This window comes from Pleurodeles waltl, chromosome 7 (genome assembly GCF_031143425.1).
Source record: "Pleurodeles waltl isolate 20211129_DDA chromosome 7, aPleWal1.hap1.20221129, whole genome shotgun sequence".
Taxonomy (NCBI): domain Eukaryota; kingdom Metazoa; phylum Chordata; class Amphibia; order Caudata; family Salamandridae; genus Pleurodeles; species Pleurodeles waltl.
In genome coordinates this window covers 1,360,449,686-1,360,475,508 of record NC_090446.1, presented here as the reverse complement: position 1 = coordinate 1,360,475,508, position 25,823 = coordinate 1,360,449,686, and the positions used below count along the sequence as shown (strand labels likewise).

Sequence of the window (25,823 nt, the reverse complement as noted above, 5' to 3'; positions counted from 1 at the left end):
TTAAAAAGGAATAACGGCAGAAGAACATAGGAGATTGATTGAAAACAAAGAGCAAACGGCATGTAACAAGATAATTATCGTCAAGTATAAAGTTGTTAAATGCAAAGCAATTATGACACAAATGTATCAAAGCTAAGCAAATTTATTGCCCTTAACAACAACACGTATTAATGATTTATGGCCCTCATAAAATAAGGGCGGACATGCTGTAAACAATCCCTCAATAAACTGGGGCGAAAAGTTTTTCCAACAATTTACAAAAAATGTTGTGTATTTTTGCAGGAATGGGCAGTCCGGAGGGGTTTGGGGCGAAGGTCCGCGACCACCGGGAGCTCGAGTAGGCCGGAGCAGAAACCACACCGCGGCCCCGAGCAAGAAACCGCACCGGGTTTGGCACGCAAGAGACAATGGGTCAAGGGGGCAGGAGTGCCCCCAGACAAGCAAACACCACCCCGCCCTTTCCGGCCGCATCATAAGTTAAACATTAAGCAGAAAGGAAGGGGGCAGCAACAGGGCAAAGGGCCCAATGGGGGGAATCACTTTTTTTTTTTTTTAAACTGGAAACACCCTGGGGGAAACAACTGGGGTTATAAGGAGCTGCCTGGACCAAAGCAGACACTAGAGACCGGGCAGCCAAGGAGCAGAAGACAGGACCCAGGAGGACCGAAGACATCTCCCACCTACTGAGGACCGCTGCGAGGGGACCGCTCACCGGAGCAATGAGACCCTACAACTACTGCGGCCCACCAACCCCGGCTTCCAGGTCAGCAGAGCAGGTCCTTCAAATCATCCCACCATACCACCTGACCAGCCCCAGAGAGACGCAGCAAGAAGCCGCAGACCGGCACGCTTGTTCTAGTGCTGCCACAGCCCCCCCCCCCCCCCACAAAGGACTCGCCTGCTCCGGGCCACGGCCAACATGCTTCACCCATGGCGCAGCAGGCTCCCCTCTGTACCCACTGCACAGCAGGCACTCGACTGTGCCCCTGCCAGCAAGAAACTGCGGACTGGCACGCCTTTTCACCTGCGGCCGCAAACCCCCTTCCCCCCCACAACTTCTAGGACAGATCAGGAAAAAAGGGGGTCTAAAAAGAGGCTTCCTCCCACAGTTACTATAATAAAGTACCTTTATTTTTGCAACTGGGTGGGGTTCCTTTCAGGTGCGATAAGCTACTGTGTGACTGCTGTGGTATTGCAAGTGCTTTACACTCCTAACAAGTCTTGGCTGCTCATCCACAGCTACCCCTGGCTTCCTAGACAGTATTTACTAACAAGTGAACGGTGACCCAATTTATTGGGGTGGCCACTAGGCAGTACATCCTGAAAACCCCACTCTGGTTTACTGGGGCTGATTACCTGTCCACTGGCACAAGTGAAAATCATTCATAGACCTGCTTGGCCTGAAGTCCCTTTGGTGACCTAGCCTCGTGTGTGGAGGGGGTAGCCATCCACAAGGAAGCACAGTCAATTTGACAGTATCAACAAGCGTGGGACAGAATACTACAGGATTTTCAAACTCCGGTGTCTAGAAAGTGTCCTCTTGGCATAGCTACACCTACTTTTTGCCTGCTATCAGTGTTTTGAATGGTATCCTGCTAACCAGGACCCGTGCCTACTCTCCCTCAAAATGGTTGTTTTGGGACATCACACAACCCACATTTGGCATACTGGTGCCCCCATATAAAGTCCCTATTATGCGATACCTAGGGTATGGGGCACCAGGGGTTCCCCATGGTCTGCAGCATATATACCACCCTTGGGAGCCCATGTAAAATCGTCTGCATGCATGCCATTGCAGCCTGCATGAAAAGGTGCATGCACTGTTGCACTTTAGGTCACTATAATTCACCCCTATGGTAGGTGTTCTAGCCGAGAGGGCAGGGTGCGAGGGCACCCCTGCATGAACGGATGTGCCCCTATGAACTCCAGCTCCATTTTCCTCAACTTCATTAAGTGCAGGGAAGCCATCTTTAGCCCTATACTGGACCCAGGACTCCAAACCTGGGCATGTTTGGTTCCAGTACTGGTTGTATGATTCCATGCACTCCGGGCCTTAGAGGACCCCCAGCTTTGCTCCTACTAGTTTGCAGGGTTTTCCTGGGCGGCTCATTCTGCTGCCATCCTACAGCCCCCTCGCTAAGAGACCAATCCCCCATCCTGGACTATTTAGGGTCTCTTGGGTGGGTCATCAGATTCAACATGCAAGATTCCAGCAGGACTCCTCTGCATCATTTTTGACCTGCCCACAGGAACAGCAACTTGATCCCCCAGGAACCAACAATCTGCATCCATAGTGATGACTACTTGCATCATTGTTTCTACGGTTCCTTCGAGCAACTACATTTCCCCAGCTGTGCATCCTAAGCTGTCAGCCTGCACAAGAAGGAAGAAGGAAACTCCCTTGGAGTGAAGGAGTCAGCTCCCTGCATCCATAGGCATCCACCAGCAGGTTGAAACTCCCATCTCTTGCAGCTACCAAGGCTTGTTGGCATCTCCAAGTTCCATGTATCCCCAGCTCTCTTCCCTCTAACAGTCTTCTGTGCGCTTCTCCAGCAATGTGGGACTCTTCTAGGTTTGCCTCACTGCAGCAACTGTGCTTGCTATCTGAGGGCCACCTGTGGGGGGCTGCCTCTTCCTGTGACTTGCCAAGAGTCACACAGGAATCACTTCCATGGGTTGAGTCCTCCTGGACCTGGCAGCTCCACATTTTTCTTTACCAAGGCTTGTTGGTTTTTCCACACTGACCAACTGCAATCCTCCTTCCAGCGGGGACATCACTTCAGGAACTCAGTAGCTGCACTGCTGACTTCGTTCACCATCAACCTGGTCCTGCACCCAGAGATGGTTGTGTAGCAGCTCCTGCCACAACTGGACAACGTGAACTGCACTTAGTCTTTATTCAGAATCCACCTTTGGTTTCTTGCAGTTTTAATATCCTGCTCTGAAATCCTTTTGGTGGGTTTGAGAAGAACCAGTTACCTCTTTCGCCTGGTCGCTTGGGGGAACCCTGGTACTTACCTTGTGGGTTTAGTTCCTCCAGCTCTCTACGAACTCCACTTCCTTGCTTTGGGGGGCAGCATTTCACATTCCACTTAGTACATAGTTTGGTCCCCCCAAAGCCTTCAGTATTGTCTATTGTTTTCTATTGCATTCTATGCAAATCCCTGACTGCTACTGTACACAGTAGTTATGTACCTCCAGGTGGAGTATTGCCTTGACAGTATTTTAGTATTTGTATTACCATAAAGTACCTTTGTGTAAATGTGTGGTTCTTTCATGTGTATGTGCTGTGACTAGTGGTATTGCCTAAGCTTTGCTGCTCTCCTAGATAAATCTTGGCTGCTCATCCACCGCTACCTCTAGAGCCATTCTTCCGCGACACAAACTAAGAACCCACCTCCAGACAAGGTTTCCAAAATGGAATCCCTCCAAGATATATAGCCAAATGTCAAGCATTAGTACTATCAATACCAGTGATTTAAATTTGTTCTAATTTAAAATTGTGTTAGTTACCATACATATTTTATGTAATAGCGATCATACTCCCACAAATGACTCGTACTAATAACTCACTAATAAAACTAAACGAGCATTAGCTGGACAATTCTACTTAAGTGTCGTCGTCCCCCCTCCCCCCCCCCCGGACTAATCTCACTAATTTTTAGAGCTGCACCAGTCTGCCTTCAGATCTGGTAGTCTTGTTTAGTCACACCAAAGTTATGCTGTCAATATTTCTTGTACAGAGAGGCATCTAATCTGTGACGGGGCATTTTGCGCGAATGGAGTCCAACAGGCTATTGGAACATGGGGATAGTGTGCCCACTTCAAAAGATATGTTCTATTATCAAGAGTTCCCGATTTTCAGGAGTGACAATATTCTGTGTAAAAAAAAAAAGTATATTTATCAAGTTTATGTGTGTGGGGGCAATTTGAGTAGAATTGTCCAGCTAGTGTTTTATAGTTTTATTACATGATGCAAGTAATTTGTAAGGAGTAGGCTTTTTAGGTCCTACTGTTTAATGGAATGACTGAAACAATTTTGAATATGAATAAATAAAATGAAAATGTCACTTACCCAGTGTACATCTGTTCGTGGCATCAGTCGCTGAAGATTCACATGTGAATAGCCCACCATCTGGTGTTGGGTCGGAGTGTTACAAGTTGTTTTTCTTCGAAGAAGTCTTTCGAGTCACGGGACCGAGGGACTCCTCCTCTTTGTCTCCATTGCACATGGGCGTCGACTCCATCTTCGATTGTTTTCCCCGCAGAGGGTGAGGTAGGAGTTGTTTGTTAGTAATAGTGCCCATGCAATGGAGTGAATAAGTATGTACCTATTTAAGATTTAATAGATTTACAAATGTACAAAGTTGAAGCCAACTTCAACGGCTACAGGCTCCCGGGGAGGTGGGTGGGCACATGTGAATCTTCAGCGACTGATGCGACGAACAGATGTACACTGGGTAAGTGACATTTTCAGTTCGATGGCATCTGTCGCTGTAGATACACATGTTGTGCATAGACTAGTAAGCAGTTATCTCCCCAAAAGCGGTGGCTCAGCCTGTAGGAGTGGAAGTAGTCTGAAATAAGGTTCTTAGTACGGCTTGACCTACTGTGGCTTGTTGTGCGGATAGCACGTCTACACAGTAGTGCTTGGTAAATGTGTGAGGCGTAGACCATGTGGCTGCCTTACATATTTCGTGCATTGGAATATTCCCTAGGAAGGCCATGGTAGCGCCTTTCTTTCTGGTTGAGTGTGCCCTTGGTGTAATGGGCAGTTGTCTTTTTGCTTTAAGGTAGCAGATTTGGATGCACTTAACTATCCATCTGGCTATACCCTGTTTCGATATTGGGTTTCCTACGTGAGGTTTTTGAAATGCAATAAACAGTTGTTTCGTTTTTCGGATGTTTTTAGTTCTGTCGATGTAGTACATTAGTGCTCTTTTGACGTCTAATGTATGTAGTGCCCTTTCAGCTATGGAATCTGGCTGTGGGAAGAACACTGGTAGCTCTACCGTTTGATTTAGGTGGAACGGTGAAAGGACCTTTGGCAAAAATTTAGGATTGGTCCTTAGGACTACTTTATTTTTGTGTAGTTGGATAAAAGGTTCTTGTATTGTAAACGCCTGAATTTCACTTACTCTTCTTAGAGATGTGATGGCGATTAGAAATGCAACTTTCCAGGTTAGGAATTGTATTTCGCAAGAATGCATAGGTTCAAAGGGTGGACCCATGAGTCTTGTTAAGACGATGTTGAGGTTCCATGAAGGAACGGGTGGTGTCCTTGGTGGTATAATTCTTTTGAGGCCTTCCATAAACGCTTTAATGACAGGTATCCTAAATAGTGAAGTTGAATGGGTGATCTGCAGGTATGCAGATATTGCTGCGAGGTGTTACCTCCCTCCGTTTCGCTCAGAACCCACTGAGATCATCTGCGGCGTACCCCAAGGCTCATCACTCAGCCCGACACTCTTCAATGTCTACATGAGCCCCCTCGCCAACATCGTACGCAAGCACGACATCATCATCACCTCCTACACCGACGACACCCAACTTATACTCTCCCTCACCAAGGACCCCGCCAGCGCCAAGACCAACCTACAAGAGGGTATGAAGGACGTCGCAGATTGGATGAGGCTCAGCCGCCTAAAGCTGAACTCTGAAAAAACGGAAGTCCTCATCCTCGGCAACACCCCGTCCGCCTGGGACGACTCCTGGTGGCCCACGGCCCTCGGCACCGCACCGACCCCCACAGGCCACGCCCGCAACCTCGGCCTCATCTTGGACCCTCTTCTCACCATGACCAAGCAAGTCAACGCCGTGTCCTCCGCCTGCTTCCTCACCCTCCGCATGATCTTCCGCTGGATCCCTGCCGACACCAGAAAAACCGTGACCCACGCCCTCGTCACGAGCCGCCTGGACTACGGCAACACCCTCTACGCCGGGACCACAACCAAACTCCAAAATCGCCTGCAACGCATTCAAAACGCCTCAGCCCGCCTCATCCTCGACATACCCCGCAGCAACCACATCTCCGCACACCTGAGACACCTGCATTGGCTCCCAGTCAGCAAAAGGATCACCTTCCGACTTCTCACCCACGCACACAAAGCCCTCCACGACAAGGGACCGGAATACCTCAGACGACTCAGCTTCTACGTCCCGCCTCCTCCGCTCCTCTGGCCTCGCACTCGCTGCTGTCCCTCGCATCCGCCGCTCCACGGCGGGTGGGAGATCTTTCTCCTTCCTGGCAGCCAAGACCTGGAACTCCCTCCCCACCAGCCTCAGGACCACTCCGCTTTCCGGAGACTCCTAAAGACCTGGCTGTTCGAGCAGCGATAACCCCCTTTTTCCCCTAGCGCCTTGAGACCCGCACGCTTTATAAATGTTAATGATTTGATTTGAAGAGAAGGCCAGGTTCGATTTTTGTAAGTGTAGTAAGTAACCCACTACATCCTTTGGAGATGCGTGTAATGGTTGAATTTGATTATGAGGGCAGTAGCAAACCAACCTTTTCCATTTGCTTGCATAGCAGTGTCTAGTGGATGGTCTTCTAGCTTGCTTTATGACTTCCATACATTCTTGAGTGAGGTTTAAGTGTCCGAATTCTAGGATTTCAGGAGCCAGATTGCTAGATTCAGCGATGCTGGGTCTGGATGCCTAATCTGCTGTTTGTGTTAACAAATCTGGCCTGTTGGGCAACTTGACGTGGGGTACTACTGATAGGTCTAGCAGTGTTGTGTACCATGGTTGCCTTGCCCATGTTGGTGCTATCAGTATGAGTTTGTTTTGACTCAATTGGTTTACTAGATATGGAAGGAGGGGGGAAGCGTACGCAAATATCCCTAACCAGTTCATCCATAGGGCATTGCCTTGAGACTGCCTGTGTGGGTATCTGGATGCGAAGTTTTGGCATTTTGCATTCTCCTTTGTTGCAAATAAGTCTATTTGAGGTGTTCCCCAACTTTTGAAGTAAATGTTTAGAATTTGGGGGTGAATTTCCCATTCGTGGACCTGTTGGTGATCGAGAGATTGTCTGCAAGTTGATTCTGGATACCCAGAATAAACTGGGCTATTAGGCAAATGTGGTTGTGAATTGCCCATTGCCATATTTGTTGTGCCAGAAGACACAGCTGTGTCGTGTGTCCCCCCCCGTTTTAGATAATACATTGTTATGTTGTACGTTTTGACAAGAATGTATTTGCGAGTTATGATTGGTTGAAATGCTTTTAATGCTTTGAAAACTGCTAGTTGTCCTTGTAGGCTGTGTTGAGGTGTGCTCCCCACCCTGTCATGGAAGCATCTGTTAGCACGTATTGTGGCACTGGGTCTTGGAAAGGCCGCCCTTTGTTTAAATTTACATTGTTCCACCATAGAAGCGAGAGGTATGTTAGGCAGTCTATTAACACCAGATCTAGAAGGCGACCCTGTGCTTGTGACCATTGTGATGCTAGGCACTGTTGTAAGGGCCTCATGTGTAGTCTTGCGTTCAGGACAATGGCTATGCATGCCTAGGAGTTGTAATATCATCTTCGCCTGTATTTTTTGTGTTGGATACATGCGTTGTATAATCTTTTTGAAATTCTGAACCCTTTGTGGACTTGGAGTGGCTATTCCCCTCGTTGTGTCTATTGTCGCTCCTAGGTATTGTTGTACTTTGCACGGCAGAATGTGATTTCGCATAGTTGATGGTGAAACAGAGTTTGTAGAGGGTTTGTATGACCTGATCTGTGTGGTGTGAGCACCTTGTCAGTGAGTCGGTCTTGATTAGCCAGTCGTCTAGATATGGGAATACGTGTATTTGCTGCCTTCTGATGTGTGCAGCCACTACTGCTAGGCATTTTGTGAAGACTCTTGGTGCAGTTGTTAAACCGAACGGCAATACTTTGAATTGGTAATGTATTCCTTTGAATACAAACCTTAGGTATTTTCTGTGCGACGGATGTATTGGTATGTGGAAATACGCGTCTGAGATCTAAGGTTGCCATGTAATCTTGTTGCTTTAGCAATGGTAGCACTTCCTGTAGCGTGACCATGTGAAAGTGTTCTGATTTGATGTATGTGTTTAGTGTTCTGAGGTCTAGGATTGGTCTCAGTGTTTTGTCCTTTGGTATTAGAAAGTACAGTGAGTAAACCCCTGTATTTGTTTGTGTATCTGGTACCAGTTCTATTGCGTTCTTTTGCAGTAATGCTTGAACTTCTATTTCTAGGAGGTCCGAATGTTGTTTTGATATATTCTGTGATTTTGGTGGTATGTTTGGAGGGATTTGTAGAAATTCTATGCAATAACCATGTTGGATAATTGCTAAGACCCAAGTGTCTGTTATTTTCTCCCACGCTTGGTAATACTGACTTATTCTTCCCCCCACTGGTGTTGTGTGGAGGGGATGAGTGACGTGCGAGTCACTGTTTGGTTGTAGGTGTTTTGGGGCTTTGAAATTTTCCCCTGCTTCTAGGGAATTGTCCTCCTCTGTATTGGCCCCGAAAGCCTCCCCTTTGGTACTGTCCCTGGTAGGTGGACGGTGTTGAATGTGAGGTACTGGCTTGTGTGGCTTGACACCGAAACCCCCCCTCTAAAGGTGGACTTGCGGAAGGTGTTGAAAGTGCCTCTGCGGGGAGTAGAGCGCGCCCATGGCTTTTGCAGTGTCAGTGTCCTTTTTTAGCTTCTCAATTGCCGTGTCCACTTCAGGTCCGAACAATTGTTGCTCATTGAATGGCATATTGAGCACCGCCTGCTGTAGCTCTGGTTTAAAACTAGATGTTCGTAGCCACGCGTGCCTTCGTATGGTTACTGCCGTGTTAATTGTTCTTGCCGCTGTGTCCGCAGCGTCCATAGAGGAGCGTATCTGGTTATTGGAGATGTTTTGGCCCTCCTCAACCACTTGTTTCGCCCTCTTGTAGTTCTGTGGGTAGATGCTCAATGAGGTGTTGCATCTCGTCCCAGTGGGCTCTGTCACATCGCGCTAGGAGTGCTTGAGAGTTAGCGATGCGCCACTGGTTTGCAGCCTGTACTGCGACCCTTTTACCGGCTGCATCGAACTTGCGGCTCTCCTTATCTGGGGGTGGTACATCGCCCGATGAGAGAGTTTGCTCTCTTGCGAGCTGCCCCTACCACAACCGAATCTGGTGGCAGTTGTGAGGTGATGAAAGCTGGGTCTGTGGGAGGTGGTTTATATTTCTTTTCCACCCTCTGTGTTATTGCCCTACTCTTGACAGGCTCTTTGAATATGTCCTTTGCGTGCCTTAGCATTCCTGGGAGCATAGGCAGGCTTTGGTAGGTGCTATGTGTGGAAGAGAGGGTGTTGAAGAGGAAGTCATCCTCGACAGGCTCCGAGTGTAGAGACACGTTGTGGCACTCTGCTGCTCTAGCCACCACTTGAGAATATGCTGTGCTGTCTTCAGGTGGTGAGGGCATTGTAGGATACGCCTCTGGACTGTTGTCAGACACTGGGGCGTCGTATAAGTCCCATGCATCTTGGTCCTGGTCACCTTGGCTTAAGGTGGTGTGAGCTGGTGAATGTGACTGAGTCTGCGCCGGTGAAATGTGAGCTACAGGTGGAGGAGAGGGTGGCGGAGTTACCGTCACCAGTTTTGTTTGTGGTTCTTGTTGGAATTCAAGTCTCCTCTTCCTCCTAATAGGGGGAAGGGTGCTTATTTTCCCTGTTCCACTCTGTATAAAAATCCTTTTTTGAGTGTGGTCCACCTCGGTGGATAGTAATTCCTCCTCGAATCTATGCTTTCGCATTTGAGAGGACAGTGATTGTTCCTCTGAATAGGAACTGGTAGTTGGCTCTGTTGCGGGTCGTTTTGGCACCAAAACTATGTCCACGCTCTTTTTCGGCTCCGAGGCGATTTCTTTTTTTCTGAGTCGAACCCTCTCGGCGTCGATCCTCCTCGGTGCCGCTGTCTCTGCGTCGAGCAGCTTCAGCTCCGCTATCTCGGCGATCTTTGCCGGCAGCACTCTCTCGGTCCCGAGATGGCTGGGTGCCTGTGTCTCAACCCGAATCGGACTATCTCAGCACTATTTCCGCCTTCTTCGGTGCCGATGGTCGGTCACCGATTTTATGGGTTGAGCAGTGGCGTCCCCTGGGCCTTGTCAGTTTTCTTATGTGCTATCTTCGACGTCTTACTCACTGTTTCGTGGTCGAATTCGTCAGAGTCCGATTCATGGATCGAGAAGGCTTCTTGTTCCTCGAAATCTCGGTGTCCTGTCGGCGTGGACGCCATCTGCAGTCTTCTGGCTCGGTGGTCATGGAGCGTTTTTCGGGACCGGAACGCACGACAGGCCTCACAAGTTTCTTCCCTGTGCTCGGGCGACAGGTACAGGTTACAGACTGAATGTTGGTCTGTATACGGGTATTTGTTGTGGCATTTGGGACAGAATCGGAACGGGGTCCGTTCCATCAGCGTCAATGTCACATGTGGTCGGGCCGACCAGGCCCCGATGGGGGATCGAAAACTACCCCGAAGGGCAACGGAGATGTTACCGTATCGATTCGGGGTCGATGATATCTAACCCGATCCCGAACGCAACCATACCAACGTAATTTTCCGATTTTAGAGCTAACTTTCCGTTCCGAAACCCGGAGCGAAAGGAACACGTCCGAACCCGATGGCGGAAAGAAAACAATCGAAGATGGAGTCGACGCCCATGCGCAATGGAGACAAAGGAACGGAGTCCCTCGGTCCCGTGACTCGAAAGACTTCTTCGAAGAAAAACAACTTGTAACACTCCGACCCAACACCAGATGGCAGGCTATGCACAACATGTGTATCTACAGCGACAGATGCCATCGAACACAATGTTATTGTTCTGGCATGGATACCACGGTTTAACGTGTGGTATTATATCTTGATGATTTCTATTTTGGGACCCTTGGGTCATCTTTAGTTCGATTGCTGTTCCTGCCTTTGATTTTTCAGAGCACCTTTTTGTTTGGTATTCTTAGACACCGACTACCTCAATAATAGGGTCATACCTTAAGACTGCTCCCGTGACTGATTTTACACCCTTCATCACAATATCAAGCCACCTTCCCACCCCCAAAAAAGTGTCATGTATGTATCGGTCATTATCCCATGTATGAGGAAAACTCTATAGCACGTTAGGAGAAAACCCCATAAAGCAGGTAACAAAAACCACACTAAACTAAGCTATCCAGGACTGTGCTTAAGCTGCCTTTTCCTTCCAGTGATCCGCCCCACCCAAAAACACAAAGCAGTGCCTCCCCTTATCTGACAGACTAATGTCCCTTATAGGCTAGTGCACAGTGGGACACTGGAGTGAGTACGTCGGAATGTGCATCAACATTTGTGGTTGATACTTTTCACACCCAGAAAAGGTCAAAAGTTGTTAATTTACTTATCAGAGCAAATATTGCTGCTTGCTATAAATGAGGACCATGAAATAATGTAGTTGACAAAACACTTTATTCATGCTTTTTTCAAGGCACAGACAACTAGAGTGCCGGTTGTGTCTGGTCTTCGAGCACCAGCTGTGTGGTACACAGTAGCCACACCTTAATGAAAGCACCACGTCTTACAATTAAGTACACTAAACATGCAGTGTGGCCCCCGAAATACAGGCGCTAGCATGTTGCAGCGGCGAGGGGGCGGACATACCACTAACGTGGCCACATGATACTCCTCCGCTCCACATGGTGGCAGGCTAAGCCTTCGAAGCTTAGAGATCACATCCTTCTCAATGGGCCATCCTCAGCCCAGGGGTCCAAGATACTTTAGAATAGGTAACAAATGAAACACTGCAGTGAAATAAAATGTCAGTTAAGCGCCCATCTTAGTTTTGGACAGACTAACGTGGATTGCTCTTCTGCAGACTTAACAATGGCTATCTCACTGTCCCACCTTCCTGGTGCCTGGGGAGCAAAAATAAACACATTATCGTCACATGAATAGTTTGGGGCTAAAACCACAAAACAGCCTCCCTGCACGAAACAGGACAGAAAAGCCTACTGCGCTCAGAATAGGGACTGGAGTGCAGCTGCGCAACGAGACCAAACAAGGTTAAGCAACAAGTGGCGTAGATATGCCAGCAGCACACCAGCAAGATGGCCACATGGTACAAGAGTGACTACACGTGCCTGAAATGTTACAAATCAAAATTTCACAACTATCGGTTGGTATAAGACTAGTACCACGCTCTAAAGCGCTACAAGACCTAACTGCATTGTAAGCGCCAATTACTCAGCAAGTCGACCCCGGTTACCAACTCTGCAAGAAGCGATCCAAATTCCAAACCTTTAAATTACACTGCAGACCATTACGCAGCGCCGCGTGACCAGACTTAAGCAGCACTGCTTCACAGGAGTGCAGGTCTCAGATGGTAGTGCATGTACACGCATCTCATGGTCGCGAGACTCGAATTACACGTTTGCCACATCACTGACCTTCAAATGGAGTAGTATGTTGAGAAACAGAGGGGATTCCTTATAAAACCTAAGCTTTATTCAGTTAACCAACCTAACGCAGCACACCCCGTCAGCTCCTCCAACTGCCAAGGAATCCACCCCCCCCATCAAACTCTGGGACCTCGGTGACAGAGGCTCCAGGCTCTCTATGCTGGAACACCAGTGTAGACCAGGTTCCAGGCTCCTAGACGTTCCCAGCACAACACAGTATAGTAGTAAGGAGTGGGTGCTTACCACAGACAGCCTCCAAAATGTTAAGGCACCATGGGGCAGGGCGTTAGCAGCGTCCAGAATAAGCTGCAAGGAAGGGAAACAGGGTTACGAGTAACTAACGGATCACACAAAACATTTACAGCAGACCACTGTAACATGCACAGCAGGAGTACTGGATGAACAGGCATCAGCAAAGCCATATGGCACTATCGTCAGAGCTCCTTTAGGAACTAGGAAGACCATCGTGAGATAAAACATCACCTGCCTAATTGTAATTCATCCCACTGCCACACAGGGTTAAGGGTTAATTAGGTTCTCCAATGGCATTTGCAAGGGACAGTACGGCTTATGAAGTCTTACCTTTAAGAGCAGCTAAATCCCATATGGTCCAGGATGGCTTCCTTCTTCGGTAAACACCTAGACCTGAAAACCATCAAGAATATTTAGTCTTCCACAACAGAGAATGACCGACGTACATTTGATATGCTTCGGCTACAAAGAACACCACAGCTTCAATGGAAACTCAATTGAGATCCATTGGTGTGAAATGACCTTTCGTTGTGAGCGTTCCCACAGCAGCAATTACTTCAGTTGCAGTGAACCATTTTAACTATGGTTTCTGGCGCCTACACCCTTCCCTATAGTTCCTCCCCCGCCCCCCAAAAAAATGCCAGCATCACATCAGGCAGTTTAGTGGCTACACCGAGGTTTCATTCACCCAAGCTATGAGGCACATCAGACACTAAAAACACAAGAAGCTTCTTGGCAGCATTCCCCAGTTTCGCTCTTGTAAGTAAACCCGGGCATTGGCTACCCAGTTATTCTACAGAATGGCACGGCTAATGAGCAATCAATAGCTCAAGCTATGGCAGAGTAGGATGTGCGGGCGTCAAAGCTTCCTTAGACCACATCAACATTCTTAGAGGGCAGACCTCAGCAGTCAGATCCATAGAGGTTGTCATCATTAGTATCTGGTTCGGGATAGACTCATCACTGGTCTGCTTGCAGTAGGGACAGATGAAAAGCAATGAGGAAATAATTCGTACCTGGCGTGAGCTGCAGATCAGCTCTGGACCACCGTGAACCGAGAGTACTGCAAGTAAAAGAAAATATAAAGCATAGCATCAGCTGGGCACTTCCACAGGAATGTCAGTTACTGAACTCTTGGATGCCTCTCACTCCAAATAAACGTTTTGCATAACTTAGATGAAACTGGAATTACACATAAGTTACACATAAATTGTGAGCAAGTTACTACAAATAGAGACTTCGGGTCATGGCTTAATAGGTTATCAAATGCACATTCATTATATTTTGGGTACTATACCCTAGTGCCTCGAGTAGGGTCTTCTACGGTCGAAGTTAAGTCTTACATTGTAGAATTGGGTTTTAGAGCCAGTCACACAAGGCTTCATACCATTGCCTCCCAATGCTGCCCCACAAAAAGCATGACCTCTTAGAAGCACTTTATAGCTGAAGCGGTGGCCGAGTACAAGGAGTTGGGGTGTCAAAACTTGGCCTACACCCCAGCCTACTCCTGAGCAAGGGGCACAGACCTCAGCAGTCAGATCCATAGAGGTTGTCGTCACTAGTCTCTGGTTCGGGATAGACTCATCACTGGTCTGCTTGCAGTAGGGACAGATGAAAAGCAATGAGGAAATAGTTCGTACCTGGTGTGAGCTACAGATCAGGACACCTCGGAGACATCATGGACCTGCACAGCTGTAGGAAAAAAAAGACCGCATAATCAGCTGGACTTGCACAAGAATGTCAGTCACATGTCATTGGATCTCAGACGTGGGCAAATCAAATGCATGCACAAGGAGGGATCTCATTCAGAATTATGCAAAAATCGCATTTATTGCTGTTAAAGCTAGATGATACTGAAATTACACAGAAGTTACAAGAGCAACTCCCGTTCCCCCGGGTTAATACCTCAGAGAATATGGAGGTTTTCTGTAGTCATGACTTCTCAAATACCCGTAATTGAGAATGAAAATGTCACTTACCCAGTGTACATCTGTTCGTGGCATCAGTCGCTGTAGATTCGCATGTTTTGCAATAGCTCGCCATCTGGTGTTGGGCCGGAGTGTTACAAGTTGTTTTTCTTCGAAAAAGTCTTTCGAGTCACGGGACCGAGTGACTCCTCCTTTTGTCTCCATCACGCATGGGCGTCGACTATCCTCGATTGTTTTTCCCCGCAGAGGGTGAGGTAGGAGTTGTATTGTAGTAATAGTGCCCATGCAATGGAGTGACTAAGTATGTACCTATATAAGGTTGAAATGATATATATACACAAATAGTTGAAGGTAACTTCCGAACTGCTACAGGCTCCCGGGGAGGCGGGTGGGCACATGCGAATCTACAGCGACTGATGCCACGAACAGATGTACACTGGGTAATTGACATTTTCAGTTTGATGGCATCTGTTGCTGTAGATACGCATGTTTTGCATAGACTAGTAAGCAGTTATCTCCCCAAAAGCGGTGGCTCAGCCTGTAGGAGTGGAAGTAGTCTGAAACAATGTTCTTAATACGGCTTGCCCTACTGTGGCTTGTTGTGCGGATAACATGTCTACACAGTAGTGCTTGGTGAATGTGTGAGGCGTAGACCATGTGGCTGCCTTACATATTTCTTGCATTGGGATGTTTCCTAGAAAGGCCATGGTAGCACCTTTCTTTCAGGTTGAGTGTGCCCTTGGTGTAATGGGCAGCTGTCGTTTAGCTTTAAGGTAGCAGATTTGGATGCATTTAACTATCCATCTGGCTATACCTTGTTTTGATATTAGGTTTCCTGCATGAGGTTTTTGGAATGCAATAAATAGTTGTTTAGTCTTTCTGATGTTTTTAGTTCTGTCAATGTAATACATTAATGCTCTTTTGACATCTAATGTATGTAGTGCCCTCTCAGCTACGGAATCTGGCTGTGGGAAGAACACTGGAAGTTCCACTGTTTGATTTAGATGGAACGGTGAAATAACCTTTGGTAAAAATTTAGGATTAGTCCTCAGGACGACCTTATTCTTGTGTAGTTGTATAAAAGGTTCTTGTATTGTAAACGCCTGAATCTCGCTTACTCTTCTTAGAGAGGTAATGGCGATGAGGAATGCAACCTTCCAGGTTAGGAACTGTATTTCGCAGGAGTGCATGGGTTCGAAAGGTGGACCCATAAGTCTAGTTAGGACAACATTTAGGTTCCATGAAGGAACAGGTGGTGTTCTTGGTGGAATAATTCTTTTAAGGCCCTCCATGAATGCTTTAATGACTGGTATCCTATAAAGGGAAGTTGAATAGGTAGTCTGCAGGTATGCAGATATTGCTGCAAGGTGTATTTTAATGGAAGAGAAAGCTAGGTTAGATTTTTGTAAGTGAAGCAAGTAACCCACTACATCTTTTGGAGTTGCATGTAATGGTTGGATTTGATTAATATGGCAGTAGCAAACAAACCTCTTCCATTTACTTGCATAGCAGTGCCTGGTGGATGGCCTTCTGGCTTGCTTTATGACTTCCATACACTCGTGTAAGTTGTAAGTGTCCGAATTCTAGGATTTCAGGAGCCAGATTGCTAGATTCAGCGATGCTGGATCTGGGTGCCTGATCTGTTGGTTGTGTTGAGTTAACAGATCCGGTCTGTTGGGCAGTTTGATGTGTGGTACTACTGATAGGTCTAGCAGCGTTGTGTACCAGGGTTGCCTTGCCCAAGTTGGTGCTATTAATATGAGTTTGAGTTTGATTTGACTGAGTTGGTTTACCAGATAAGGAAGGAGAGGGAGAGGAGGAAAAGCGTAGGCAAATATCCCTGACCAGTTCATCCATAGGGCATTGCCCTGGGACTGCCTGTGTGGGTATCTGGATGCGAAGTTTTGGCATTTTGCGTTCTCTTTTGTCGCAAACAAGTCTGAGGTGTTCCCCAGATCTTGAAGTAAGTGTTCAGAGTTTGGGGGTGAATTTCCCATTCGTGGACCTGTTGGTGATCGAGAGAGATTGTCTGCGCGTTGATTCTGAATCCCTGGGATAAACTGTGCTATTAGGCGAATTTGGTTGTGAATTGCCCAATGCCATATCTTTTGTGCCAACCGGCTCAACTGTGTTGAGTGTCCCCCCCCTTGCTTGTTTAGATAATACATTGTTGTCATGTTGTCTGTTTTGACGAGAATGTATTTGTGAACTATTATTGGTTGGAAAGCCTTTAGTGCTTGAAAAACTGCTAGCAGTTCTAGGTGATTTATATGCAGTTTTGTTTGATGTACGTTCCATGTATGCTGTGTTGATCGAGGTGTGCTCCCCACCCTGTCATGGAAGCATCTGTTATTACGTATTGTATTTGTTTAAATTTATATTGTCCCACCATAGAAGCGAGAGGTAAGTTTGGCGGTCTATTAACACCAGATCTAGAAGGTGACCCTGTGCTTGTGACCATTGTGATGCTAGGCACTGTTGTAAGGGCCTCATGTGCAGTCTTGCGTTTGGGACAATGGCTATGCATGAAGACATCATGCCTAGAAGTTGTAATATCTTTGCTTGTATCTTTTGTGTTGGATACATGCGTTGTATGATGTTGTTGAAGTTTTGAATTCTTTGTGGACTTGGAGTGGCTACTCCTTTTGTTGTGTTTATTATGGCTCCTAGGTACTGTTGTACTTTGCACGGCAGGATGTTGGATTTTGCGAAGTTGACGGTGAACCCCAGTTTGTAGAGGGTTTGTATGATTTGATTTGTGTGGTGTGAGCACTTTGATAACGAATGGGTCTTGATTAGCCAGTTGTCTAGATACGGGAATACATGTATTTGCTGCCTTCTGATGTGTGCAGCGACTACTGCTAGACATTTTGTAAAGACTCTTGGTGCTGTTAAACCGAAAGGCAATACTTTGAATTGGTAATGTATTCCTTTAAATACAAACCTAAAGGTATTTCCTGTGCGATGGATGTATTGGTATATGGAAATACGCGTCTTTGAGGTCTAAGGTTGTCATGTAGTCGTGTAGTTTGAGCAATGGTAGCACTTCTTGTAGTGTGACCATGTGAAAGTGGTCTGATTTGATGTATGTGTTTACTATCCTGAGGTCTAGGATTGGTCTTAGCGTTTTGTCCTTCTTTGGTATTAAGAAGTACAGTGAATAAACTCGTGTTTATTTGTGTGTTTGGTACCAATTCGATTGCATTCTTTTGCAATAGTGCTTGAACTTCTGTCTCCAGGAGCTCGGAATGATGTTGTGATAAATTGTGCTCTTGGTGGTATGTTAGTAGGGAATTGTAGAAATTCTATGCAATAACCATGTTGGATAATTGCTAGAACCCAAGTGTCTGTAGTGAATTCCTGCCATGCTTTGTAATAAGGACCTATTCTTCCCCCCCACTGGTGTTGTGTGGAGGGGATGAGTGACATGTGAGTCACTGCTTAGTTGCAGGGGTTTTGGGGCTTTGAAATTTTCCCCTATTCCTAGGGAATTGCCCTCCTCTGTATTGGCCCCGAAAGCCTCCCCTGTACTGTCCCTGGTAACTGGACGGTGTTGCCTGTGAGGTGCTGGCTTGTGGCCTGACCCCAAAACCCCCCTCTAAAGGGTGTCTTGCGGAAGGTGCCGTAGTTTCCTCTGCTCGGAGTAGTGCGCCCATTGCTTTAGCAGTGTCCGTGTCCTTTTTAAGTTTTTCTATCGCTGTGTCCACTTCTGGACCGAACAGTTCTTTTTCATTGAAAGGCATATTGAGAACTGCCTGCTGTATCTCTGGTTGAAACCCAGACGTTCGTAGCCATGCATGCCTTCTGATGGTCACGGATGTATTAATTGTCCTTGCAGCTGTGTCTGCTGCGTCCATGGAGGAGCGTATCTAGTTGTTTGAAATGTTTTGACCTTCCTCAACCACTTGCTTTGCCCTTTTTTTGTAGGTCTTTGGGTAGATGTTCAATGAGGTGTTGCATCTCATCCCAATGGGCTCTGTCATAGCGCGCAAGTAGTGCTTGAGAGTTGGCGATGCGCCACTGGTTTGCAGCTTGTGCTGCGACTCTTTCCAGCTGCATCGAACTTGCGGCTTTCTTTATCCAGGGGTGGTGCATCCCCAGATGTGTGGGAGTTGGCCTTTTTCCTAGCTGCTCCTACAACGACTGAATCTGGTGGCAGCTGTGCAGTGATGAAAACAGGGTCTGTAGGGAGCGCCTTATACTTTTTTTCCACTCTTGGTGTGATTGCCCTACTTTTGACCGGCTCCTTAAAAATTTATTTTGCGTGCCGGAGCATACCAGGGAGCATAGGCAGGCTTTGGTAGGAGATGTGGGTGGAGGAGAGGGTGTTGAATAAAAAGGTCATCCTCGACCTGTTCTGAGTGGAGGCTTACATTGTGAAATTGTGCTGCTCTAGCCACCACTTGAGAATACGCAGTGCTGTCTTCTGGTGGAGATGGCTTTGTAGGGTATGCCTCCGGGCTGTTATCTGACACTGGGGCGTCGTATAAGTCCCATGCGTCCTGATCCTTGTCACCCTGGCTCATGGTGGTGTGAGCTGGGGAATGTGATGGAGTTTGTGCTGGTGAGACGTGAATTACAGGTGGAGGAGAGGGTGGTGGAGTAACCTTTCACCACCTTCGTTTGTGCTTTTTGTTCAGTTTGGAACTCCAGTCTTCTCTTTCTTCTAATAGGGGGGGAAGGGTGCTTATTTTCCCTGTTCCCTCCTGTATGAAGATACGCTTTTGCGTATGGTCTACATCGGTAGATTGCAGCTCTTCCTCGAACCTATGCTTTCGCATTTGGGAGGTTAGTGAATGCTCCTCTGTATAAGAGCCTGAAACTGGGTCGGTTGCAGGTTGTTTTGGCGCCGAAACCCTGTCTGCATCTTTTTTCAGCTCAGAGCCGACTTCTTTTTTTCGGGGCCGAAACCTCTCGGCATCGATCTTAGTCGGTGCCGCTGTCTCGGCGTTGAGCCGTGTCTACACCGCTATCTCGGTGTCGATGCTTGTCTCCAGCACCTTCTCGGTCCCGAGAAGGCTGCGTACCGGTGTCTCGACCGGAGTCGGACTGTCTGGGCCTTTTTCGGTGCCGACGGTCGGTCACCGAATTTATGGGTCGAGCCATGGCCTGGTGGCAGTGGCGTCCCCTGGGCCTTGTCAATCTTCATGTGTTGTTTGACGTCTTACTCATGGTTTGTGGGTCATCGAATTCCTCGGAGTCCGATTCGTGGATCGAGAAGGTACCTTCCTCTTGTTCCTCGAACTCTCGGTGGGCTGTTGGCGCGGATGCCATTTGAAGTCTTCTGGCTCGACGGTCTCGGAGTGTTTTTCGGGACCGGAATGCACGACAGGCCTCGCAGGTGTCTTCACTGTGCTCAGGTGACAGGCACAGGTTACAGACCAAGTGTTGGTCTGTATAGGGGTACTTGTTGTGGCATTTGGGACAGAAACGGAACAGGGTCTGTTCCATCAGCGTTCTTCAGCACGCGGTCGGGCCGACCAGGCCCCGACGGGGGATCGAAAAACTACCCCGAAGGGCACCGGAGCTCTTCGATGCGGTGTTGAATCTAACTACGCCGATCCCGAACGCAACAATACAGACGAAAATCTTCAGAATTTAGCTATCTTTCCGTTCCGAAACTCGGAGTGACAGGAACACATCCGAACCCGATGGCGGAAAAAAAAAAAAACAATCGAGGATAGAGTCGACGCCCATGCGCAATGGACACAAAAGGAGGAGTCCCTCGGTCCCGTGACTCGAAAGGCTTCTTCGAAGAAAAACAACTTGTAACACTCCGGCCCAACACCAGATGGCGAGCTATTGCAAAACATGCGTATCTACAGCGACAGATGCCATCGAACAGATTATATCTTTTTGGTACAGTAACCTCATGTCTCGAGTAGGGTTTTAATCTACGGTCGATCATAAGTTTCAGTATTACATAATTTAGGACTGCAGGTTTAGAACGTGATGCTCCAAGTGGTTTGGGGAATTGGGTTATAGAGCCCGTCACAAGGCGTCAAACCATGGTCTTCCAACGACGCTCCACTAAAGGGACGACCAAGAAAGCATTCAATAGCTGGAGCGGTGGCCGAGTACAAGTTGTGGGTGTAAAGACTTGGTCGCTCAGGGGCACAGACCTCAGCAGTCAGATCCATAGAGGTTGTCATCACTACTAGTCTCTGGTTCGGGATAGACTCATCACTGGTCTGCTTGCTGTAGGGAACTAGATCAAAATAAATGAGGAAGTAGTTCGTACCTGGTGTGACCCGCATATCTGGGCACCTCCGGACCATCGCGGACCTGCACAGCTGCAAGAACAAAAACGCATTAGCCTAAGCTGCTTCCACAGTAATGTCAGTTACTCAGCACTTTCATGAGAATCAAACAATGTAGGTAAAAGCAGTATCATTGACATGGTTAGGTAAATAGCTCAAGACTAGATGGTGACGTACCTTACAGAGGACAACAGCGAAGATATCGAGACTCGGTCGGGTCAGCAGCAGCTCAGTTTTCCTATAAAGAGATTTTGAATGAGTGGCACAGTAAATGTATACAAGGGACAAACTGTATAGAGTGGAATGCAAATTGAAGCAGGGAAGAGCACTAAGTCAAGGTAGTTGTAGTTCGGTTACACCTATTCGAGGAGACTTCACAGTACAAACTCTGGAAGCACATTGCAAAAACTGAGATGAAGAAAGGTCTTCCAGCAAACAATGCTCAGTCTTGCTAGCCACAGACTTCATGCAAACCACTGGCCTTCCTTTACACCCAAGGTCACGGTAAAGCGACACTAGCTTTGATCAAGTAAAGCTGCTAAAAGAATCCAATACCGAATAGTGTCAAGATAAGGTGAAAGGTAACTAATTCGTACGTTTTTCAAGTTAACTCAATGAATATGTAGTTACAAGCAAACAGTTCAAGGTTAGGCCGCTTTCCTAAATTTGTTCAGGTGTTGCCATGCATGCCGAATGTCTGCAAAGTCCTAAAAGCCATAATGTAGATAGCTGGTGCACATGTGCCACGTCCGTCAGCGGGGTAAGACCAATTACTTATATTATATTCTAGATTTGATCTAATCAGACTAACAGGTTATCGTTCAACGAGCAAGATCCTTTATCACAATAGACGCTGGTCTACTGCTTTCCAGTAGGAAGTGTGGCACAAACGTTGGCTAGGCTGCTCTGGTGCAGTCGGAAAACAAAAGCGGGCCGATAAAGCTTTTACGATAAAGCCAACTCTTAGCCAAGAGTAAAACAACAAAGAATGATTTCACCATCTACAATACAGAGTGCAACACAATGCTCATCCACATTGATCTATCCCCGCCCCACTCCTCGTCTGAAGGAGTATTAAACTTAATACTAAAAAAACAATGCCAACTCCCCCCGATGCTAATGGGAGAAGCAAGGCGCACCAAAGTTCATGTAGAGTGCATGTCCAGGCACCTCATGGTCGCAAGACTTGAAAGTGACAATGTGCCACATCGTAGACCAGTGCAGGAGCCAGGCACGAGGACTACCAAGTAGTCAACTTATCAATATGACAGTGTTTGTTGGCTAATGCAGTTGCTTACAGCCCTGCAATCTAAAGTGGAGATGGCAAGTAACAGGCCACACGTATACTAAAGTGTAGAAGACTGACGCTTTATAAAAGGAAAGCGGGTAGATGTTACACCAGGCCTTCCATTTTCCAGGTTATGAGCTGACCGAAAGGAAAAAGCCTCCTAAATTGACACGACGGGCAAGCTCCACAGAAGCGCTGCTGCAGAGTAGCACCCGAAATAACTGGGTTTTCTATCAAGTGCCCCATCATGTCGACCTACCAAGAAGAACTGCCTGGCTGCCCAAAGGAGTCACCTGACTGCTTTCTGAGAAAGACTGCTGCCTTGCTGTTGCCCTGCTCTCTCATTTACGAAAAAGTAGGGGAGTACCCCATCACCCCAACCTGCTTAGGGTACTATCAAAGCATATCCACAAAATATATCAGGCAGGGACAAATCTATTCATTAATTAAACTAACCAGTAAACTCACTTCTGGTTAATAGGGTCAATTAATTTCCCAAATATATTTATTTACAGATAGCAGTGCATACCTCATCATAAGAACATATAAAAAAATCACATAACAAATCAATACCTATAACATAAATTACACTACACAATTAAACACAAACAATACATCAAAATGGAAAATGCCCAACGAAATGGTTCATAAAGGTCACTCTAGCTCAATTCTCATTGTGATCCTGCCTTATAAAGATGACCAAGGGGTTAGCACCCAGCTGAAAACACCTAACAATCTTTTAAGGTATTTATGTAGTGCTTTTGAATTATTTAAACTCTCAATTCATTAATTACACGCCCTTGATCCCGTAAGATAGTGTCGACGCGTTTCGGCCTCTGAACTTGTGGCCTCTCCAGGACAGTCGAAGGACACTGGCATCTCTTCCTCTAATCAACAAAGTCGCATATTAAATGCAACCATCAGGCCGAATTGTCTGACTGTTATTATTATCCTGACGTTTCTAGTTTAACTAGCCAATAATATCACCATGCAGTCAAATGTCCGAATCAATTGTCATCGGTTCGGTTGTTCCTTTCATCACACCGCATCCTGATCTAAAGCACTAGCTTGCTCGTAACTACTCGTGCGGTGCAGTAACTGGCTGTCCTGAGAAGTGCTCTCCAAGGGCCTGGATAGAGCTTGCCTCCTGTTCCCTTAAGTCTCAGGACCAAAAAGGTTTCATTCCTGCAAGATGAAATCCCTGTGCAGAAAAAAAAAAAAAGAAAAAAAAACACAAACCCGAAGGACTGCATCGTGGTGAAAAATTCACTGCACCCGAACAATGCAGCCCAACTTCACAAGATCAACAGCGCCAACGTAGTGACCGGAAATTTGACGCACAGCCCCACTGGATCAACGCACAGCAGAGCTGGAACGACAGCTCGACTTCCTGAGGAGAATTGACAGCGCCTGCCGTGCAGTAAAGTTTTCCACTTCAATGCAACGCCCATTGGGCGTTGAGGCAGCCCCTGTGACTTAGTCCTGCCAGCGCTGGATTTTAACACCATCCCCGGGGCGTCTGAAAACCCAGCAACCCGAAGAGGACCCAAGTCAGACTGCCGTAAATCGAAGCAAAGCCTTTCCTGTGTGAAAAACAAAACTCCTTGCGGGCGGGGGGGGGGGGGGGGGGAGAACTACACACCTCCCTGTTTTGCACACATCTCCTCTGGGGTTCCTTGCAGAGATTTTGAACGCAAACCAGGTACTTTGTGCTTTCAAGAGAAATTTTGTTGCTTTTAAGAGACTAAAGGCACTATATTGTAACCGTATTTATATAACGCTTACTACCCCATACGAGGTGTCAAAGCGATTTTCGGTGAGTAGCACGCTACTCTGGAACCCAACAAGAATTAGTGATCTCAACATATACTTATTGCATCTTAATTGTTTTGACCTGCATCTTGTCAGATAAATTGCATATTTTTCTTAACTGTGGTGTAATTGTGTTACTGCATGATTTATTGCACAAATACTTTACAACTTGCCTTCTAAGTTAAGCATGACTGCTCAGTGCCAAGCTACCAGAAAGTGGGCACAGGATAATTTGGATTGTGTATGACTTACCCTGACTAGAGTGAGGGTCCTTGCTTGGACAGGGGGTAACCTGACTGCCAACCAATGAGCCCATTTCTAACAGAATCCAACCCTGTTACAGATACCCAGGAGGGATTTGGCAACTGCAGGTGCAGTGATTGTCTTAAGGGGAATAGCCTCAGGATACCTAGTGGCATGACCCACTACCACTAAGATAAATTTAGGTCCTGATGCTGTTGGAGGGTCGAGGGGACAACAATGTCAACACCTACTCTTTCAAAGGGAACCCCAACCACAGGTAGTGGAATTAATGGGACCTGTAAGTGCCTACCTGCCTTGCCACTGGCTCAGCCAGAGGGACAGGACTGTCAAAAGTCCTTCACTTTGGGACATACCTGGCAAGTAGAAGTGGTTAACTAAACTACTCCATGTCTTGTTCTGGCCCAGATGCCCTGCTAGGGGGATGGCATGGGCCAAAGTGAGAAGGAAGTCCCTGACCTTCTGTGGTACTAACACCCGCCTGGTTGCACAAGGCTTAAGGTCTCTGGCCACAGTGAATGGGAGCCCCTCCTCCCAGTAGACCCTGTGGATACCACGGACCTTTCCTAGCTCCTCTTGAGCAGCTTGCTGTCTCAGGCCTTTAAGAGGGACACTCCCTTTGTCCCTGGCACAGATCATCCCTAGAGGGTCCCCCTGGGCCCAAGACCTGTGTGGTAAGGCCTAAGCTTTTCAGGCTCAGTTCGGTCTTGGGATCTGTTTTGAAGCTGGTCCCCCAGTCTTCTTGCATTCTCTTTGGAGGCTGGTCCACTATTTCAGGATCCTTTTTCTCTCTGAAGCTTGCTCTGTGCCCAAGTAGGCAATCGACAGGGATGGATGAGGATACAACCATTTCTTTCTGCCCTACTACTCCTCCCCATTCAAAGTTTACCGTAGCCATGGAGTGAAACTTGGTCTCATTGTCACCAATGCTGACCGGATAGGACCTCCCTACAAGGAACTGACTTGAGGGAAGCAGGGGCCGAGACACCATTCCTCAAGGCTTCTGTTTTTCCCCATTAATCACAGGGTGCTGCCTGTATTTGTTCATATTACTTGGCCAGGCAGCACAGGATAAATCTACCCCACCCTCAGTGACTAATGTTGCCTCTGTGGGGACATACATGGTCAGGCCACACCACTGACACCATCGGGATGTTAGCAACTGCATTTACTGCGGGTGGACTAGGGGCATTCTTTGTTTTTACAGCCAGAGTCTCCAGTTTGGTGCCCTTTGGTTCTACAATCTTGGCACCTTGCTGGGGTCAAAGTGTTTCCCCTTGTACCCACCTCTGGACTGCCAGTAGTCTCTGGGCCTACCCCCCTGTGCAGATTTTTGGTGGCCTTAAGACGGTTTTTACCCTGGCTCCCATCTTTCCCTTGGGGTGGGGAGGGCTTTTTGGCCCCTTTCTTTTGGTCTCCCCCACCAGTGGTAGTTTGTCACCCTTGTTTTGACTCTATGGTCTGCCTTCCTCCCCAACTCTTTCTAGGTCTACCAGATGATGTAGGCTGTCATTGGAACAATTACTCAACAGATGCTCTTTCACAAAGAAATTGTACAGCCCATCATAATATTGTACCTTGTTCCAGCTAACCAATCACCCAGCAT

At 47.2% G+C, this 25,823-nt stretch overlaps 1 long non-coding RNA gene and 5 other non-coding genes across 7 annotated transcripts in view; all 6 read right to left on the bottom strand.

Moving 5' to 3' along the window:
* Nucleotides 1-11,410: 11,410 nt before the first annotated feature.
* The window catches only part of LOC138246314 (uncharacterized), a 38,735-nt gene continuing 24,322 nt past the window's right edge, over nt 11,411-25,823 (bottom strand). For both annotated transcript variants that reach the window (XR_011194262.1, XR_011194261.1), the window contains exons 10-16: nt 21,034-21,094; nt 20,838-20,889; nt 14,309-14,360; nt 13,685-13,731; nt 12,999-13,061; nt 12,660-12,722; nt 11,411-11,873 (exon numbers count right to left, since the gene is read on the bottom strand). This is a non-coding gene — a long non-coding RNA (uncharacterized lncRNA). The remainder of the gene's footprint in view (nt 11,874-12,659; nt 12,723-12,998; nt 13,062-13,684; nt 13,732-14,308; nt 14,361-20,837; nt 20,890-21,033; nt 21,095-25,823) is intronic.
* Nucleotides 12,328-12,407, bottom strand: LOC138247506 (small nucleolar RNA Z195/SNORD33/SNORD32 family). The gene has a single exon (XR_011194538.1). It is a non-coding gene; the product is annotated as a small nucleolar RNA Z195/SNORD33/SNORD32 family (small nucleolar RNA).
* LOC138247513 (small nucleolar RNA SNORD35) lies at nt 12,817-12,904 on the bottom strand. Its single transcript, XR_011194545.1, has one exon. It is a non-coding gene; the product is annotated as a small nucleolar RNA SNORD35 (small nucleolar RNA).
* On the bottom strand, nt 13,569-13,637 carry LOC138247530 (small nucleolar RNA SNORD50). Its single transcript, XR_011194559.1, has one exon. It is a non-coding gene; the product is annotated as a small nucleolar RNA SNORD50 (small nucleolar RNA).
* On the bottom strand, nt 14,193-14,261 carry LOC138247531 (small nucleolar RNA SNORD50). The gene has a single exon (XR_011194560.1). It is a non-coding gene; the product is annotated as a small nucleolar RNA SNORD50 (small nucleolar RNA).
* LOC138247533 (small nucleolar RNA SNORD50) lies at nt 20,717-20,788 on the bottom strand. The gene has a single exon (XR_011194562.1). It is a non-coding gene; the product is annotated as a small nucleolar RNA SNORD50 (small nucleolar RNA).